Source organism: Callorhinus ursinus, unplaced genomic scaffold (assembly GCF_003265705.2).
Source record: "Callorhinus ursinus isolate GAN/ISIS: 27379988/994484 unplaced genomic scaffold, GSC_fseal_2.0 scaffold2, whole genome shotgun sequence".
Lineage (NCBI taxonomy): Eukaryota > Metazoa > Chordata > Mammalia > Carnivora > Otariidae > Callorhinus > Callorhinus ursinus.
Window position 1 is genome coordinate 12,360,685 of NW_027397064.1, and position 21,829 is coordinate 12,382,513.

General features: G+C 41.1%; 1 long non-coding RNA gene across 1 annotated transcript; it reads right to left on the bottom strand.

Moving 5' to 3' along the window:
- Positions 1–10,155: 10,155 nt before the first annotated feature.
- Positions 10,156–21,036, bottom strand: LOC141370170 (uncharacterized). Its single transcript, XR_012373999.1, has 4 exons — positions 20,210–21,036; positions 19,854–19,976; positions 17,627–17,784; positions 10,156–10,240 (listed from the first exon to the last, which is right to left on the bottom strand). It is a non-coding gene; the product is annotated as an uncharacterized lncRNA (long non-coding RNA).
- Positions 21,037–21,829: the final 793 nt, after the last annotated feature.

Sequence of the window (21,829 nt, forward strand, 5' to 3'; positions counted from 1 at the left end):
TCAAATCCTCAAGAATGGGACTCTCTCACCTGCACAAATCAAATCCACTTTGCAGTTTGTCGCTCTTTAATTTGACCTCTAGGGGGCGACCCTTCCTAATTTTAAAAGGATCGTTTTCCGCGGGAAAGAGCGGAGACGCTAACCAAATCCCGGAGTCGGAAAAGGACTGTAATCATCTGTGAAGACTTCGCTGGCAGAAAACTATCGCTGCATTCAACTTACCTGTGACACAGCCGCCACTCCAGTCTTCAATTTGCACGCCATGCCCGTTTTTTCATTCCCTCATCCGTGAAATGAACCACCTTTAAGTATATTGGTGTAAAAAGTTAAGTAATCCCCAAAAGCCCCTTTCCAGATTTATAAATCCTACCGTCTTCCTTGTGTGATTCTGTTTCTTGGCACCAAGATACTAAAAGCCGTTTGCTAGCTATCGAAATATTGACATGGTAGGTGTCTTAACTTTAGCTGCTTCTTCCTGGGTTTTGTTTTGCCTAGTACTATTTATTTTAAGACATTTATTTTAGAGAAAGAGAAAGCGCGAGCAGGGGGAGGGGCAGAGGGAGAGCTGGGGAGAGAGAAGCCAACTCCCCACTAAGCCGGAGCCTACCTGGGGCTCCATCTCATGACCTGAGCCAAAATCAAGGGGGTAACTTAACCAGCTGAGCCACCCAGGTACCTCTTGCCTGGTAGTTTTGTTGTTGTTTTTTTTTAAGAGTAGAAATGTGCCATCTAGTAAATGATAGAGATAGCCATATATTGTGGACTCATACAATACTTAATACCTGTCCTTTATAAATTAAAGTTTCCAAAAAGTCAAATAATTATCCAAGGGTCATTGTATTTCTCAGTGGCAGAGGCAGAATTTAATCTGACAGTTTAAAAATGTTCATCTGAGGTTTGCTTGCTAATCCACCCACATTCTATACTTCCACCACTAGGCTCCCTGCAAAAACAAGAACATGTATTAGGCACTTTATAGGTACCAAGCACTGCCCTAGGCATTTTTCTGAATTATATTATTTAATCCTTACAAGGATATGTTATTATCCACTTTTCAAATGAGGAACCCAAGGCTCAGAGATGGTAAACAACGTATCCAATATCACTCAGCTTAACTAGAATTCAAACCATTCCTAACACAATCTGTTTTCTATCTACCTAAAAAGTCTCTAACTCTGGGACACCTTGGCAACTCAGTCGGTTAGGTGTCTGCCTTCGGCTCAGGTCATGATCCCAGGATCCTGGGATCAAGTCCTGCAATGGGTTCCCTGCTCAGCGGGGAGCCTGCTTCTTCCTCTCCCTATGCTCCTCCCCCAGCTTGTGTGTTTGCTCTCTCTCTCTCTAGCAAATAAATAAATAAAATCTTTTTAAAAGAGAAAGTCTCTCAATCTGGAAACTTTTAAGTACTCCTTTCTTTCAAGGACAGTAAAGAGAAAGCAAAGAAATCTCAGGAAAAAAAGTTATAAATTTTCTCAATAGCTCCCTGGCAAAACTGACTCCTATGGCTTAGAAAAATTCTAAATCCTAATTTTAGACCATAGCAAGTAGCATTTATGTTCCAAATTCTGAAGCCAGGCAGCCTAGATTGAAACTTCAACTTCCCATTTAATAGCTAAATTACTTTTAACAAATTATTTAACCTCCCTGAGTCTCAGTTTCCTTACTTGGAAACTGGATAATATATACCTCACAAATGAGGCGAAAATCAGTAGTTCCCCGTGAAATGCTTTTAACAATATCTGGTAAGTACTAAGTGTGAACTCTTTCAATTTTTGTTTGAGGTCAAAGGAGAGAGAGGTTCAACAATGGGAACTATGAGAGAGGTTCGTCAACCTGAAAAAAATAAATAAAAGGATGTGTACATCACTTAACAAATAAGACTTTTTAATGACCCCACGGAAATATGCCAGTTTGGTTTTGGTTTCTGTTTGGTTCTTCTGGGCGACAGGACTTCCAGGTTGCATAATGAGGTTGTTTCTAGCCAAAGAAAAAAGTCTACCTAGTTTAACAGGTCATGTGCACATTTCATTCCAAATGCCAGACCCCACCCCTGCTTCTGAGGTGAAACCCAAATGCTTTATTTCTTTAAGAATACTGCAGAAACAAGGCTCTCCTTGCAGAAGAAGAAAGAAATCAATTATACCAATCTTGCTTCCTGTCTGTAGCAGACATTTCACGGAACTTGGTATTCCTCTCAATGTCCCAACCCTCCCTGGCCGCTGTATGTTGCCCTCTGTCCTCAGCAGCTCAGTTTGAACTCCAGAGTAGAGCCTCTCCTTTGGAAATGATCACCTGCATCTTCAATCCCGGGGTGCCACCCAGTAAACACTGTATTTGACGTGGGTGATGAGTCCATGGCACGTTCGTTGCATAAACTCCTCAGCCTCTATTTACCTGTCTTTGAGTTTCCTTTACATTGAAAGCATTTGTCAGCAGAGCACGATGTCAAAGTGGATCAACTTTATGGGAACAGTTGGTGGAGAAGACCCAACCAGTAGGTCAGCTTGGAAGGATGAAGGACCCTAGGTTGTGTGCTTCAGGTTCTACCTGTTGGTATGATTATTGCCCTGGATGTCAGCACATTCGTCTCTTGGGGCGTTTCTAGGTGCAGATTTAAGTTCCTTTATAGTGAAAACAGTTTCTTGCTATAAGAGGAGGCTGGTTGCTTCATATATATATATATATATATATATATATATATATATATATATATCATGTTTGATTATTCTAGCTAAGAGTTCAGGAAGAAAGCAATATGCTCATGATCACACATATGCACACCTGTAACCCAGTGCAAGGCAGCCTTTAATGCATGCTCCTAATTTCATGTCTAGAGTTACTTTCGTACATTAACAGTCCTATGAGCTGTTTTCTTTCAAGCTATTGCAGATTTCTCAGCCTTGACACTATTGACCTGTTGGGCCCTGTAATTTTTTGGTTTGGGGGGGACTGTTCTGTGCATAGGAGGACGTTTTGATGCATCTCTGGCCTCAACCCACTACATGCCCCTCTGTGCTCTAGCAAATGCCTCCCTCACTCATGACAAAAATGTCTCCAGCGGGGCGCCTGGGTGGCCCAGTCAGTTGAACTTCTGACTCTTGGTTTGGGCTCAGATCATGATCTCATGAGCCATTAGATCGAGCCCTGTGTCAGGCTTTGAGCTCAGTGGGGAGTCTGCTTGAAGATTCTCTCCCTCTGCCCCTTCTCCCACATATGCATGCTTGACATACTCTCTCTCTCACCCTCTCTCTAAAATAAATCTTAAAAATAATGTCTCCAGCTATTGTTAAATGTTCCCTGGGGAGCAAAGCTGCCCCTGTTAGGAACCACTGATGAACCAACACTGTTCTATAACTTTTAAAAGATGAGGGGCTTGATTCTCATTTTGAAAATGAGTAGTAATTATTAAGGTCTTATTTTTCCCCCAATCTTGTACTTTGCTTTTCTCTGCCTGTGAATGGAAAAGCATTCCTTAAATATCATAAAGCCTCAGGTCAGCATTGTTGACTTATAAAAACTATAACTGACTCTGCGGTAGTCCCAGTCACTGAAACTAAGTGAAACTAATCCACACCCCTGTTCTATAGTTCAGCTGAGAATGCTGGCTTAGGGGATCTGAGGCTAGCAGTCTTCCCGCTCATGCTCTCCCCAAAACACCAGCATCATGGAAGGTCCACAGGAGCCTCAACACAAAGGTAAGCAGTTGCCTAACTGTGGATGATGCCATAACGATGCACAGCAGGTAAGTTTGGGCCCCAGGAAGCAGTGGGAATTGAACAATACCTCTGTGTAACCTGACTGCCAAGGAAGTAAAAACAACCTGCATGTTCAAAGCACAGACATCTGTGGCATTGGGGCCAGCCCTACATCAATCAGGTTCTGAAGTATGCCCAGGTCACCTTGGGTCACGTGCTTCATCTCTTCAGCACCCTCCTCCATCACTCACCCAACCTGTCTCCTACCCCAGGGGAGCTTCTGCGCATCACCCTCCTGCGCACCCACCCACCTGCGCATCTGCCCGTGGCTTCTCATGCTGAGAGCATCCCCTCACTTAAACGTACCTTTCCCGGATCCCATTTGCAGCTGATCTCACAACGAATCTGCAGTAATCTGGATCAAAGTTTCTAAACTGGTGGCCCGTAGGCCAAATCTGCCCCTTCCCCCCCTATAAAAACATGTATTCCTTAGCCAGCAAGGCTGCCCACATTTATAAACCCAGAAATTTTATCGAAGAAGTCCAGAAGTCCAGATTTCCATTCCCTGGGAGAACTTGCATGTGACACCACTGGCATGGAAGCTAAATCATGGCAACCTGTTGGGGCAGATCAGACTGCATGCTTTCCGGTTCCTCCGGGTCCCGCTCCTCTCACTCATGTTACCTGCCTCACCCCCGTGGGTCTCTGAGTAGGTGATCCTCTCATTTGAATCCCAGAGAGTCACATGTTGACCCTGTAATTACTTTTGGAAAACAGAATCAACAAGGCTAATGGAGGATGCAATAAAATTAGAAACAATAGCTAACTTTTTAGTGCTATTAATGCACTTTTCCTAGACAACATTTTTTCACAGTAGACAATCAAGTGCCTCTTCTCATGTGCTATTTTTAGGTGCCATAATCAAATGCCAGTCACACTTGGAAGCCCTTTCCATGCAATATTTCATCAAATCCTCACCATAACCATTGAAATAGACACCATTACTATCCTCTTACTGGAGATAAGGAAACTAAGGCACAGAGAGGTTAAGAGACTTGAGCCAGTGTCAGAATCCAGATGGGAGAGAACCCGGGTGGCCTGACTCTAGACTCCAAGTCAAGTTGGCCTTGGCTCTTGGTTGCCTCTCCCATGAAGTCAGTTCTGACCGTCGCCCTGAAAGCCGGAACCCGGGAAAGCATTTCCAATTCGCCTGGCCAGGAGGCCACACCACGTGAAGGGCAGGACCCATCCAGTGGCGCCCAGGCCAAGCCTGCTAAGCTTGCCATGCCCTGAAAGGGGTTCCTGTCCTGCTCGGGGGCACAGAAGTCACAACGTGGGAGCCGGGGAGCCAGGGCATAACTGAAGCGAAAGATACCAAGTAACCCACCACCAGTGCACAGAAAGGACAACACCTAAAGGATTCAGGAAGTGATCAACATGTCTTTCTAGTTCTACCAAATCTACAGCCCAGCCTCGCTCGTCACTGAGTATCACACGTCCAGACCCAAAGGAGCCCAGCTTATGCAAGACAAGAAGTTGTTCCCTCCTGAAACACACTATGGAGCAGGGGACAGAGCCCTGGATTTCCCATAAAACACTCGGCCAAAAGCCTGATGGTCATCCTTGATCCATCCCTTCTTTCACTGCCCATGCTCTAGACAAGTAGGTCCTACCAGCTCTTCTCCAAAACCTATCCCAACTCCATCCTTGTTTCTTCATCTCAACCACGAAAACCCCCGGCCAGGCCACAGTCCTCTCTCACCTGGACTCCTGCAAGAGCCTCTTTGTTCACTCTTCTGCGTGCACCCCTCCAAGCCACTTTCCAAACAGCAGAATAAATATTCCTTAGAAAGCATAAATCAGATCACGCCATTCCAACGTTCAAAGCCCTCCCATCACATTTAAGATGAAGTCCAAACTTCTTAACAGGTCCTAGAAAGCCCAGTCTATCAATCTTCATCTCCTACACTCCACTTGCTCAATGCTGGGAATCCTAACCTTCTTTGCTCCTCGGACACATCAAGTTCATTTCAGTTGTATACACTCTGCCCCCAACTCTTTTCCCACATTTTTCCATTTCTCCTTCCTTCATGTTTCTCCCCAGCCATCCCAGGTATCTCTGTGTCATTACACTGCCTCCTTATTATTTTAATTTTTACTTAGCACTATCTGAAATTATCTAATATATGTATTTGCCAAACTGTATCTTCTTAGTCTCCCTTCACGAGAATATAATCTCCATGAGAACACAGACTTTATCTTGTTCAGGGTTGTGTCTTCAGAACCTAGAACCATGCCTGGGCACATGGTAGCTACTCAATAGATATTGGCTGAATGAAAGAACAAAGTTATAGACTCATCATAATATTTCTAGCTTTGGAGAGAAAAAAAGAAAGAGTAAAAAGACAAAGAGAAATTAAAAAGAGGGAGGGGAACATAGTCTTGTTTTTTTAAGCACCTACAAGGACCGGGCACAGTCCCTCAAATGTAATCACCCCCCCAACAAAATGGTAGTTGTATTTGTTGGTTCTATATGCCCGCTGATTTACACGCACAATTGCACTTAACGCTTTCATGATCCTATGGGGTAGACATTACTGTGGCCATTGTACAGAAAAGAAAGCTGAGCCTGAGAGGTGTCAAGTAACATGGGCCAAACAGCTGGAAAGCCACAGAACTGACCTGCAACCAGAGATCTTTTCCGTCCCATCATTTTGTGGCTTTGACTGCTATCTCTGAGGTTCACTGCCATGACCTCACACCTGTACTTTCTCTTTCAAAGTACGATTTGAAAGAATTTGCCTCCTAAATCCTAGGAATGTGGCCGAGGCAAGAAGATAAAACTCAAACATTGTTTCAGTGTCTTGAAGAAGAATACCCTTTGATGGCAGAGTGCCTCTTGATTATCTGGAATGCCAGCACAAATTGTGTCCATGTTGATAAAGTGAGGTCAGCAACTGAGGCCTGATTTGCCCACTCCCACTCAGTACATCCAATTCAGCCTCTGTATCTGCTGGCCTCCCGTAAGACATGTACCAGGATTCTAGTTTTCCCCATCGATTATGATGTCTTACCTTGCAAAAGGTACCTCATGTGGTGAGACAGACTGATCACAAACCCATGCACAAATTGGCTTTTCTCGTTTGAAGAACCTTTATCAAGAATCAGTTTTCTAAAGAATTGATGCTCTATTTTTTTTTCCCTAGCATGTTGTTAGGAAAGTAAAATGGCACAGTCACTCTGCAAAACAGTTGGGCAGTTTCTCTAAAAAAAACTAAACATATACTTAGCATATGACCCAGCAATTGCATTTATCCCAAAGAAAACCTGTACACGATTGTTCGTAGCAACTTTAATTGAAATAGCCAATAGACTGGCGCATTCATAGGTGGACTACTACTCAGTGACTGATACAAAGTAATGAGCTATTTTTAAGAGTGTGTTTATTCATTTATTTGTCAGAGAGAGAGAGAGAGTGCACAATCAGGGAGAGTGGCAGGCAGAGGAAGAAACAGACTACTCGCTGAGCAGGGAGCCCGATGCGGGACTCGATCCCAGGACCCTGGGATCATGACCCGAGCTGAAGGCAGATGCTTAACCGACTGAGACACCCAGGTGTCCCACAAAGTAACGAGCTACTGATACACCAACAACTTGGTTGGGGCTCAAGGACATTTGATGAGTGCCAGAAGCCAATCTCAAAAGTTCACATACATACGATTTCACTTATATAAGGATTCAAAATGGCAAAATTATAGAAATGGAAAACAGATTAATGGTTGCAGGGTTTATTATGGTGGGGGGAGGTACAGGTAGCAGGAGGGAAATCTCTGCGGTGTTAGAGTAGTCCTGCATCTGAACCGCAGTGGTGATCACACAGACCAACACATGAAATCAAATGACATAAAACTCTACACACACACCAATGTCACTTTCCTGGATTTGATATTATATTATAGTTACATAAAATGTAACCATGAAGAGAAAGCGGTGACCTATACAAAGGAATTCTCTGTCCTGGCTTTGCAACTTCCTGTGAATCTATAATAATTTAAAAACTAAATGTTTTTTAAGTACATAGTTAAGTCACTCTGAATATCTAGGAAATGGCTGGTATAAAGCAGACTACTTATCCCCTAATTAGAATAGCTAACATGTCATATATGCATAAGGATTTGTGATATATCTCTTAAAATGTTCTATCTTCACAAATGACCTGAATTAAATTTCCCTTAAATCACTGACTTACAATGACAGTTCTCATTTTTTAGAGCTTCTCACACAAATTTAGCTTCCATCAGTCAGAAAAGGGTTGGCACACCCTGGTTCATGATATTGGTGGAGTGGATGCATGGATATAAGAGAGTAAGAAGAGATGTGTAGCCATATTAGAAGACAAATCACCAGGGCAACCCACATGAGAAATATGGAAAGAAAATTAATAATTGAAACAACTTCCAATTGAGCAGGGAGACTGCTTCTCATTGAGGGCCACGGTGCTTTGGCACATATAGAAAACACTCTTCTCCTCCAAATCAGGAAATCTGATAGAAACTATAAAGATGAACCACAGTTTTATGGGGCACCTGGGTGATGCAGTCAGTTAAGTATCTGACTCTTGGTTTCAGCTCAGGTCGTGATCTCTGGGTCATGAGATCGATCCCCATGTCAGGCTCTGCGTGCAGTGTGGAGTCGGCTTGAGACTTCTCTCTCCCTCTGCCTCTGCCCTTCCCACTCAGGCTCTCTCTCAAATAAATAAATAAATCTTAAAAAAAAAAAAAAAAAGATGAACCAGTTTTAGGGAAGTTCTTAGAAACTTCTTGGAGTTCCAAGTCAATCCAAAGTCACAGTTCATATAAAAGGATAATCCAGCTTTGAAAGTCTTTCCAATACTGGTTTCAAATCCAGTTCTGGAAGTGATGATTTGAAAATGGTGAACATTGTATTTACTCTTGGATGGTGGAAATCATTTGTTTTTCTTTGTATTTTTCCTACTCGACCTGAATAAACTCAGCCTCCATGTCTATTTCTTTCCGTGGTTTGGTCTGGGGTGGCAAGATCAATGCTTACAGGGGCCCAGGCAGGTCATGAAAATGCATTAATTCAAACAGGAGCTAGGCTTATAGCGAACAAAAGAGTGTGCCTCACCTAAAGTCATTCAAATCCAAATGTTATAAAAAGAAAGAAAACCACAAACATTGTACCAGTCCAACAAATTTGCAACCTCTGGGTTCAGAGCAGCCTGGTGAGGCTCAATCAGTAAACAGTCTTGCAGGTGTGCAGTCGCTGAGGTGGAGGACCGGCTTGTTTGTTTTCTTTTGACTCAGGAGGAGGAGGCAGCCATAATGAGGAAATGCTCACTTTGTTACAATGAAATGCCCAGGGCTCCTCCCCAAGACACCCACCTGTTGAATTGTTTACTTTTGAAGAGTTTGGCATGAAATTTCAAGGTATCACCAATGCACTGAAATGGGCTACAGCCCTAAAAACCAGCAGTGGGTTGGACACATTAGGGACAAAGAGGTCCTTACAAAGTTTGCATGAATCCTACTGGCAGTTCTCCAGCTCAGGGAATTGGTAACATTTATATTGTTCTGGGTAAACTGTGAGGGAAGCAAAAGAAAATTCGCATCAACAGGGAGTAGTCCCTAAAAGCTGGTCGCAGTTCTCTGCTGAGCTTCTGTTGAGCACTGCAGTTCTAAGTCCTGGGAATCACAAAATCTGTTAGCACTACCTGCCAATTGCCAAGCCGTGAGTCCATCCCCATCTTCAAGCAAAGTAATTCTAAATCTCTGAATGTAGCCTAGAGATCTGGAAGCTTCCACTGTGTGAAATTCAGAAGCTCATTTGATTCATATAGAAATTGTTCATTAAAAGAAAGTATAGCATTTATGTCTGTTTACTGCTAAATATTAGCATTCAAATGGTTGACATCTGGTCTACTATAAAAATCCTATGAAATTTGAGTCCTGATTTATGATTGTATCTTCCTCTGTTCCCTCCAGATAGAATGTTCGTACAAATACCTTGCCTTTTAATTACAGGAAACCCGGATTATTTGGACTTTATTTTTTTAACTGCCAGACAAATATAGATCTGATTTGCCCCCTTCTAGGTACTAATTTAATTTCTTTATTCAATGGCACTTATTGAACTGCTACTATTTACTAGCCACTATGATAGATGCCAGAAATAAAGAATGAGTGAAATATGGTACTCACCCTCGGCAAAATCCAACAGAAAGAAATAGAGCAGATGGACATTGGCAACTGTCTATTTAGTATGCGATCCCCCCCCCCCCGGCCCAGGCCTTCCAAACAGAGCTCTGGCTAGCGGGTAAATCCACTCCTCTTGTTAGTGATAGGGCAGATGAAAATTCTTGCCGATGAATCATGAGAAGAGGTATCCCCATGCTCTTCAGAATGAGCTCCTGGAAGCATTTTATTGTCATTCATTGGTGATATTTTCATGGATCATATGTCTGATTGCTGCATCCAGTTCCCTCCCAGCCTGAGGATGCAGCTGACCCATGGAGAGATACAGAACTAAGAAAGGAAATGAAGCAAAAGTCAATGGATTAAGACCACAAAATACGTCATATGTCTGAGCTTCCAGTTTTGGGAGTCAATGAATTTCTTTGTCATGTAAGCCAATTAGAGTTGGATTTCCTTGCACTTTACTTGCAAACAACACTGTCTGGTAAGCTTTTTAAAATTTTTTAGGGGGGGAGGGAAGAGAGAGAATCTTAAGCAGGTTCCATGCCCAGTGTGGAGCCTGACACAGGCTCAATCTCACAACCCTGAAATCAGGACCTGAGCTGAAATCAAGAGTCGGATGCTTAACTGACTCAACCACCCAGGCGTCCCCAGTTTGATAAGCTTTTACTAACAGCTCATCCCATTACATGATCCATGGTTTGCACCATTTTTTATCAATGATGATAGTGACATTTCATGGCATTTGCATTAACTGTGCTTCTGCTTCTCAGTTAAGACACTTGGAGTTATTGGACACTGTGTCCCCTTTCTTTGCCCTTACATTTGCAATGTCCCTTCCCTTATTTCTGCTAATTTAACCTGAAGGACAACATGAGAAATGGAAGGTAGGCATTGGAAAGTTTCTCAAAATATGATTGTTTCTGCAGGTATAGACTAAGTTATAAACATTTTTTTCCAGTGAAAATATATTTAAAATTAGAGCTCAGTTGCCTTCATCTGGCATGGCTTAAGGACAATTCAACTGAAACAAGGCCATAAAGAGTGGATGCAGATAGAGTGCAGTCTCTCAAGAGTGGTTCCAGATGGTGACTGCACTTACTGTGGGGAGCATTGTGTAATGCACAGGAGAGTCAAATCACTATGTTGTACACCTGAAACTAATATAACCTTGTATGTCAACTATATTTCAATGAAAATAAAGAAAACAAGAAAGAGTGGTTGCAGCCCTAGGAGCCTGTGCATCATGGCGCTCTGTGTAGCAGGCAGAGCAGAAATGTTAAGTGAATCCACTTCTATCCTCCGTTGAGAAGAGCTACAAGTGATAAAAGAAGCGCATTTAGGGGGGCTCAATTGCAGAATAGGGGTCCATCACCTAGATGGCTAATTCTAACTCTGAGTATCTGCTCACCTTGAACTAGTTGTGGCTTTGGGTTTTTCACGCATCAGTATTTTTATCTCAAATGTAAAGGATGTCACTGTGTGCTTAAACTATCATACATTCAAAATTGGGAGGGAGTGGTAACAGGGAGAATATTCCAGAACTGACTTTGAGAAAATTGTGTTTGATTCCTGGCCCATACAGGGATTAACTGGGGATTATAGTCAGATTCCATCCTACCCACTGTCTGTAGCCTTGCTTGCCCTTCATTCTGAGCAGCCAAATAAGTTCCTGTACTAAAAAACAGAATAGAACCCCTGGGCCCTCAATACCACATCTACCATCCATTTGGAACAGTGACTGCAGGTGGTCATTTATTTAGTGACCAAACCCTATCACTTAACATTAGGGAAGTAGAGCCAGGATATAAAGTGGAAAAACAAAACATCAAAATTAAAAAACAAACAAATACTTCTTCTTATTTCTGAAGTATTTAATTAAAATATATTAATAAAATCCTATAATGTTTATTATTTTCCTTTGAAAATACTTCATAATAATTTTCAATGTACATAAAAATATTAAAATTGTTACCATTTTTATAGTCCATGTTGCTAAATAAAACAAATGATGACAATTCTATTTTGAATATTATTTTTTTTCTTTATTATATAACTAAATCCTAGAAGAGATTGCCATTTTCAAAGTACCATTGCTGGTTCCTCAAGCTCCTGTGGTTGCAGCACAGGGTCTGCTGAGTTTTTTAAAGTGTGTTTTTGAGGCTCCCATAGTACTCACAGATTAAATATACAGAAAAACATTAAACATTTCTCACCATAATACCACCTTATATTTCTATGATACCGTTGGCTTCTTTATAATACTTCTTTGCATGCATTATTACACTTTATTTTTCATTTGTCTGTGAGAAAGTTTTCATTATACCATTATTAAGAGATATTAAAAGTGAATAAACAAAGAGGATAAAATTCACAATTAGTAAACTAAAAAGTGAAACTTGAACTTGAGGAGCACCTGGGTAGCTCAGTCGGTTAAGTGTCTTTCTTTGGCTCAGGTCATGATCCTGGGGTCCCCCAGGGGATCCCCACTGAGTAAAGAGCCTGCTTCTCCCTCTCCCTCCGCTGCTCCCCCTTCTTGTGCTCTCTCTCTCAAATAAATAAAATCTTTAAAAAAAAAAACTAAAACTAAAAAAACCTTGAACTTGAGTTTTTTGACAGCCAATTAGTGCCTTTAAAAATAATGTTCTCATAAAAACACTGGCCATCTTGAAGAATATCATGGACAAAATGCCCTCTCTGAGGGATTCTTGTGAGATATATCCAAGTGATACAGACTGCCACTATTTTAGACTATGATGAAACTATTATTTCAATTTTAATATAATAATCACAAATAGTTTAAGGGCAACACCCACATGCCTTCTCTGTGCTCCACATTGCTTAGCCTGTTTTAAATATAATACCATCTCAAATATCCCATGCCTTTTACCTCCATAAATCAGACTCAATAGAGGGCACTTGCTAGGGCAGGTTCCATCTTCCCCAGAGGCTCTTAAACACATCAGCTAGGTCAGAGGAAAGCATCTTGCTTTGATCACCTCCAACAAGGTCAAAAGAAAGCCCCAGACACCACCCTTTGCCCAGCCGCTGACATTCAAAGCCTCAGCACCACTGCCTTGAATCCGCCAGGACAAATCTCATTATGTCCCATATCCTTGTGCCTGTCAATCACCCTAATGAGGCCCAGACTTTCAGGTCGTCTGGAATCTTCCTCACTGTACCCCCCAAGGCTCTGCTTGGCCCCTATCTGACCCCATCTTCCATTCCCCCTCAACTCTCTGAACCCTTCCCACACTGCCCTCTTCAAGGCACAGTCCATCCTTTGTATAATCCCTACACCTACAAGGCTCTCTGAATGGTTCCTTCTTTTTCTCACTAGATCTGTAAGTCAGCTCTTCCCTGAGGATGCCGTGTCCCCTGCAGCCTCTTGCCTATGGACGCTCCTTCTCCCATAGTGCTTGTATCACTTGGTCGAATAATTGTCCCATGCTGGCATACAAAACAACTCCTGACACTCCGCTATAGAACGCCTCTTCTCCAGGGTCCCCCATTTCACTGATGGCAACGCCATCCTTCCAGTCGGTCAGGTCAAAAACCTTGCAGTCATCCTGATTCCCTTTTCTGTCACACCCCACGTTTAATCTGTAAGGAAATCCTGTTGGCTCTCCTTTCAAAATATATGCAGAATCCATCATCTTCTCGTCTAGATTACAATAGCATCTTTAAATGTCTCCCTGCTTGCACATGAGTCTGTTCCGCCCTCCTGGAGTCTCTTCTCAACCCACTAGCCAGAGTGATTCAGAACATGCCACCACTCTGTAGGAAACCTACTAAAGATTTCCTGTTTGGACTGGCATAGTACAAACCAAAGTCCTGACAACCAACCATCAGGCCCTACGGGACCCGCCCCTTAGCCCATCAGATTTCTCCTCTTCTCTCTGAGTTACTCTGTTCTACACACTCATGCCCCCATGCTCCCAGGAGGAATGAACAGGCACTATGTGTCTTAGTGCACTTGATCAGTTTCCACCTCTTGAAATGCTCTTCCTCCAGATACCTCCCCCAACCCCCTCGCCAGCCCTCTTGATCCCCATTCCTTGCTCTATACTTTCTCTTCTCTCTCATCCCTTCTAACATCTATAGAATTTTCTTATGGATCCTGTTTTTGTCCCCCACCCTCCATGAGAATGTCATGGCAGGTGCAGGAATCTTTGCTTCTTTTGTTCACTGAGGTGTCCCAAGTGCCTGCCCAGAGCAGAGGACTGACTCTTGATCACCTCGCACAAACCTGCTTCACCACAGAACGCCCCCCCCCACTTCCATCGATGGCAACTCCATCCATACGTGGCCCACATTGGAAACCACTATTGGAGGCATCCTTGACTCTTTTATCTGTTACACCCACATCCAATCAGTCAGGAGGACTTTTTGACTCCACCTTCAAAATAATTGCTCAATAGTTTCATGTTGAAAGAAAACCTATTGATCTTTAGAAAACTGGCTAACAACATGACCCAGTCCCACTGAAAGACCATGACCTAATCCCAATATCTAAACTTTTTACCTAGCCCACACATTGTTACCCCACCCATTACATCTTGATTTTTAACTGTATTGGGTGGGTAGTATTCTAAATATTAATTTTAATTCTACTTTTGTCTGGCTTGACGTCTACTTTGTATACCCCTCATTAACTGCCCAAGTGCTGAGAATATGTGCAGGATGCTTTATAAATCTTATAGGTCCAGTTCAGTTCTTCTAGTTATGAGGGCTCAGTGTTTGTTGACTGTAATGCAGATAGTGATTTCACAAACTGCAGTCAAGGTCAGAACTCAGAGTTCTTATGATTCTATTAAAAAATCAATCTAATTGGATAAATCTTTATTGCATGGCTACGCTAGGAATTCTACTGGATGTTGAAGAGAACAAAATACACAACTCTCAAGACGCACATTGTCTGATACATATAACAGTCATTTAAGCCAATAATGTCAAAGAGTGTGATAAACGGAATATGAGTATTGATACAAGGTAAGAGAAATTAACCCCTAGCGAGCCAGAGAAAGACAAGAGCAAGTCAGAGTTCATCAGGAATACTGGAAGGGGTGAAGGGGAGGAGACAACCCAAGCAAGAAAAATTGAACAGAACTCTTTGCTGTTAAGCTCCTGTTCTTTATCATTCGTGTTACTGCTTTGGGCCATCAGAGGGGCAGGTGGGGAATGGGACTGAATTCATAGACCAGAACACATGCATTGGGCAAAAAATTTGAATTAAACTGTTTCCAAAGTCCCTTGCAAAACTTTGATATTTGATGACTCAAACGATCAGAAAGGACTGTATTAATTTAGTTAAGTTTTGACTCATAGAATGCTTTTGGCAAGGTTTGCATGAATAATACTATTTCATGTGTCTGATGCCAAATCTGAAATATTAATAGACTGCGTTAAGATTTAAATCGAGTCATAAACATGTCTCCAAGAGAAGATGCATGACAATTAGGAGAAAAAATAATCTGGAGCTGTTTCTTTCCGCAAACCATTAGAACTGCAAACAGCTACAATCTGTCTTTGGAATTTTCCTTGAAAGTAAAATCAAGAAATAACAAAGAACAAAACTGCCTGTACCTATACAACAGCCTGGGTATAATTTTGTTTTAATTCTGTTTTAAGAAATTTTGGCCACTTGTTAGGGAAACATTTTCTTCTGGAATCTGTAAATTAGTCTCGGCACTGCTTTTCCGATAGGCATGGGTAAATACATCCCCATCTTCACCAGACTAAAAATAGACAACAAATTTCATCTTTCTTTGGGAATAGAGTGCTTCTTTTGACATTCTTTCAGCAATTCTTAAAAATAGAACTGGATTCGAATGCTGACTCCAGCTTGTATGAGGCAATTTTATCCGGGATCCTCTGTTTCCCTATGCAATGGAAATCCAAGAGCTGCCTTATCTCACAAAGTGTTCATGAGGCCCAAATCAGATCTGAGAGCACTGCCTAACCACAAACAAAAACTTGTACATGAATGATCATAGCAGCGTTATTCATAATAGCCAAAAAGTGAAAATAACGAAGTCAAAGATCCATCAACTGAGGAATGGATAAACAAAAACAGCATAGCCGTATCATGGAATATTATTCAGCCATCAAAAAGTAAGGAACTACTGAGACATGTTACAACATGGATGAACCTTCAAAACTTTATACTAAATGACAGAAGCCAGACACAAAAAAACCACATGAAATGAATCCACTTATATGAAATGTCCAGAGTAGTAGGTGGATCCATAAAGAAAGATTAGTGGTTGCAAGGTGGGGAGGGGTCGGGGGGGTCGGGGGGGTAGGACTATGGAGTCACTGCTAATGGGGACAGGGCTGAGGAAAATGGTTTGAAATTAAGATCATGGTGATGGCTGCACAACTCTATGAATATACAAGAAACCATTGAATTGTATACTTTCAAGAGGTCAATTTATGGTACATGACATATTTCAATTTTAGAAAGTATACAATAAAAATACAATATACAAATATTTAATCATTATTGTCATTAGGAGTCTCTTTATTTCCAGATTAGGGGTTCTTCCTTATGCTCTAGTTCCTTCCCCCGCCAAAATCTCTCTCTAAAGTACCTAGAGCTGCCCTAGCAGGCTTCTGAACATAATGAGAAAGCAACTGGTAATTAAAAGAAAGCAGGTGTGGAGGGGCACCAGGCTGGCTCAGTTGGAACATCGTGCAACTCTTGATCTTGGAGTCACGGGTCTGAGGCCCACATTGGGTATACAGATTACTAAAAATAAAAAATAAACTTTAAACATATTTTTTAAATAAATAATTTTAAAAAGCAGGTGTAGAGAAAGAGTTGATGTTCATAAGCGTGACCACATAACAAGAACTGCTTTTTCCTTGATAAGTTGAACATCATGAAGAAAAGAGGTAGAACCTTCCTTCACTAATACAGTGCCCTCTGGGGATAGATGTATTGTGACATCACTTTTTACTCCATCACTTAGTGCTTATTTTGAGCTTAAAATTTCACCTGAGGAAAAAACGTGTGTGTGTGTGTGTGTGTGTGTGTGCACGCGCGCACGTGTTTGTGTGTATGAGGAGAAAATGTAAAGGCACAACACAGTTTGACCAGGGATCTCGTCTCCTTCCAACTAAAGTTCACCTAATTCTTACCATTTCATATGTTTCTGAAGAATGTTTTCTTATTTCCTACAAATTCTGAATACTAGTGTAAAAAAATAATTGGTCAATAGAAAATGAACGATCAAAAATATAACATTAACACTTTTTCTAAAATTATATATCATCACCCCAAATGTGGCACATTGACTTCCTATCCACAAACTATTTTTTTTTTAAGATTTTATTTATTTGAGAGAGAGCACAAGCAGGGGGAGCAGCAGAGGGAGAGGGAGAAGCAGACTCGCCGCTGAGCAAGGAAGCTGACACGGGGCTTGATGGGAACATGACCTGAGCCAAAGACAGATGCTTAACCAACTGAGCCACCCAGGCGCCCCTCCACAAACTATTTTCAAACAGAAGGGAATATAATTTTACTTAGTTTGGTCATTTTGTAAGAACAACTAAGGAATATACAACATGAGTTTTCATAGAGAATTAATTTGTAATTGTACTGATTGTTATTTTTACCCCCCAAAGAAATAGCATGGAGCAATAAATGCAAAGAGAATTTTTTAAAAAAAATAATTTCTTTAACAGTGTAAGTATACACAAAAAAGTGAAAACCTTAAAAAGCAGCACAGTAAGATGCTCCGTCTTCATTGTTGTTACTGTATAAACTTGAAAAGAAGAGGAAATGGAGGGATGTTAATAACAGCTGTCTGTGAGCTGTGGATGGAGGGCGGTCTTAGCTTCTTTGTGCTCATCTATATTTGCTCATTCTTCTGCAGTAAAGATGTAAAAAAGAAGTGCAGTATCATTATAATAAAAAAGAAAGGTATTTGTAAATAAAAGCATTGTCGTTTTAGCTCAATTTTACCAACAGATGCCCCCCAAACTAAGGCGAGATTCTCTATAATTTTAGGAAGATTGATAAAAACTCCAAGTAAAACAAGGGCAATTTGCTCAACACTAAGCAAGGTACATACAAAGCAAGTCCTTTCAAGGAGAGAAAGTTGTTAAGCCATTTATATTGTTTTACTAGATTTTTCCTTTTTCAGAATTCTGGTGGCCATCAGGGTCTCAGCCTAAATTATAGAATCCTTTTAGAGAAATGCTTTTTTTTTCTCATTTTAAAATGGTATTTTAAGAATAATTTGTAATTAGAACACAGTATGCAAACAGAAGATGATCCTAAGTTTATTCTGAAGTAGGTAGAATATGTTTGTTTACACAATTTTTGCATTAGTAAAATCTATTTTCATAGAAAGCACAAAAGTAAGGTCCAGTCTATCATGTATATAACTACAGTACCTTCACTGATTCTTTTTTCTTTTTGTTTTAAAGATTTTATTTATTTATTTGACAGAGATATAGAGAGAGAGCACAAGTAGGCAGAGAGGCAGGCAGAGGGAGAGGGAGAAGCAGACTCTCCACTGAGCACGGAGCCCAACGTGGGGCTTGATCCCAGGACCCTGGGATCACGACCTGAGCCGAAGGCAGCCGCTTATAACCGACTGAGCCACCCAGGCGCCCCTCACTGATTCTTAACATAATCACTAATGTATAAAGAAGGCCATCCAATACACAAAGACTGAGAGCTTGTCTTCCTGACACCACTCATTTGCCAGAAATTGATCTTTTAAAATACTGGGACTTATTTTGCCTGTGTAATAAATTCCTATTTGTTTAGCATTGGATAAAGAAAGAATTCAACAACCAGACATTTTTAGCAAATAACTAAATAAAACCGATAATGAGAATTTATTCAGGAATTTATCCTACTTACATACTTACACAGGTACATAAACTTATATTTACAATTGTGTTAATTGTAGTATTATTGGAAACAGCAAGTAACTGGACACAACCAATATATTCATCAATTCTCAGTTGGTTAAGTTAAATCAAGGTGCAACCAAATGATAGAATATTGTGCTTTCCTTAAAAAGACACAGGTATATCTCCCAGATATATCATTAAGTGAAAAATACAAATTATAACCCAATAGGTATTATAGGATCCCATTTGTGTAAAACACAAAAGGGTATACACATAACCATATCTATGCATTAAAAATATCTGTAAGAAGACCTTCTGAGATGGGTCAGTCCTTCTGTTCCATCAAGCCTTCAACTAACTGGATGAGGGCCACTTACATTAGGAAGGACAATCTTCCTCATCTCTTACTCAGGCTACTGATGTAAATGTTAATCTCATCCCCCAATACCTTCACAGAAACACCCAAAATAATGTTTGATTACATGTCTGGGCACCCGAGTAAAAAAGACTTTTCTCCTGTCTGACTGCCTTCAAACCGGGCTGTTGTTTTATTCAAACTCACACATCAGTTCTTCCAGGGGCTTGAGGCTGCCAGACTTCAGACTGGAACACCATCATCAGCCCTCCTGGGTCTCCAGCTTGCTGACCACAGAGCTTGGGATGTGTCAGCCTCCATAACCACATGAGCTAATTCTTTAGAATAAATCTCTTTTTGTTATTTATTTATTACTTACAATAAGTCCTCTTTTGGGAATCTATATATGTATATACATATATATACACACACATTTTTAAGGAGATATATGGGTATCTTCTATATATATATATAAAATTTAAGGTATCTGTAAATAAAAGCACAGTCATTGTTTTAGTTCAGTTTTACCAAAAGATGTCCTCCAAACTAAGGCAAGATTCTCTATAATTTTAGGAAGATTGATAAAAACTTGAAGAGTTAAGTAAATCTCAAACAAAACAAAACAAAAAGAAAACAAAAAAGTGCAGAACCATTTGGTACAGAGGGCGATTTTTTAAAAAATATTTGAATCTGAAAGTCTTTAAGACACACACTCACCACAGTCCCCAGCTGTCTTATTCGACATTCACAATACATCTGCAGCCCCTGAAGGCATATGAATTTGTAGCTTCCAAGGCAGGTCTTTACTGCCAAGTCCCTGGTGTTTATTCCAAAGCTGCACTGAATAGGGAGTATAGGGAGAGGGTGTGGGATCAAACATTCTACCTCTTGTCTAGATGCCAGTTCCCTAAGCTTCACTGTGGTTAAGATTTCATGTCTCACATCCCGGGCAGGGGGATTAACCCCATGAGGAAGCATCTCAGGCTTTCAGAGGGTACCCAACCTGGGTCTCCCTTGTCCTCACCTATCAGCTCTCCCTCTAATCCCGTCCTCTCTAATAACTCCTCCCTTACCTTTTCCCAGTACTTTTCACCACTCCCTAGAGAAATAACCAGGTAAATCATAAACCCAGGCATTGAATGCCAATGATAACAATCACAATAAAACATAACATGGGTAGAATTTATACTCTACGCCAGGCACTGTGGCTTTAGTACTTTATGTAATGCTCAAGGGAATTATTAACCCTATTTTATATAGAAAGAAGCTGAAGCTCCAGGCATAGAATGACATTCTGATGTCACAAACTATGGGATTCCGATCCAGATGGCCAGCCCTGGGCCCTTAACCACAGCACCTCTTCTGCTTTCAACCCTAGCCATCCAGTGCCTTCTGGCTTTAAAGAGGAAAGACCCGCATTCCAACTCAGGCTATGAAAGTCGGCCCCGGGCAGGGGAAGGAACTGGAGGTTGGGGAGGGGCAGAAGAAAGGGAAAGTGGGAATCTTCTCGGCCACAACCCCCCACCTACACCTCCTCTGCAGAGAAGCAAAACCAAACACAACTACCAACACAAAGATTCATTTCATTCCAAAAGTTGGACTGGGGGTCTAGAATAAAAATTCATATTCTTCCCATTAATGTAACTTTGACTTTATTTCCTGCAAGTCAAAATCCTAGTCTTATTAGCCTAGAAAGTATTCTCCCTGACTTTTCCCTTAGATCACATCATGGAACATCCCATGTGAATCAGACAGTGAGTAACGCAAGGCCTGAATACCCTTCCCAAGAGAGGAGACAGGCGAAGCAAAGGAAGAAGATGGGAAGAGTCTCAGTGCTCCCTTTCACAATATATGGTACATTTTGATCGAATGTTGATGCCTCCTTAATATTATGTCTTTAAAACTCTATGTAAAAGAAGAAACAAGACACCCAGAAAATGCATCCTAATATAGGGTTCCAGGGATCCAGGAGCCCCTACAGATCTCAAATCTGGCTCTTCTCCCTGTATGTCACAAGAGGCTAGCTTCCTTCATGGAGTCAGGGACTTTGTGGGCCACTGAGAGAGGCTGCTAAGCGACCAGAGCCTACTGTGACCTAGAAGTCATCCCCGATGGTAACTACAGAGGTTTATAAAAGTTAAATAAATGACTAAGAAAAATAAATAAGGCATACATGCATTCATACCTTTGTGATGTACCCAGGGTAGAAAGCCATTCAAAGCTAATTGCTAAGCAAATTAACAGACGAACTGAATTGCCCGGGAATTGTCATTTAGTATGGGTAACATAATGCAGTGTATTAAACACAATCATTGACCCTAGAGGAACTTTTATTTAAGAAGGAGGAGAAATTATGCCTTAGAGCATTCATTTTTTTAAGCTCTTTACCATCTGTTTGGGTGAAAGACTATATAAAGACCAGTAATCACCATTATCACCAATTATCTGTCACTAGAAATTTTTTTCAGTTTACCATTAGCATTAAATTCGAAGAAAGAAGCAGGCTTATTAAATCCTAGAATAGATTTTTATTCTCTGTAGAGACATGTAGTTTACAAAACACTTTTGATATTCTAATGTGGACTCTAAGTCCTAAAATAAAAGATCTAAGCCAACATACTTTTGTGCATGGACCTGCCTGTCCAGTCCTCACAGTCAGAGGGCTCTGTAATCTGAGCTCAGGTGCTGGACTC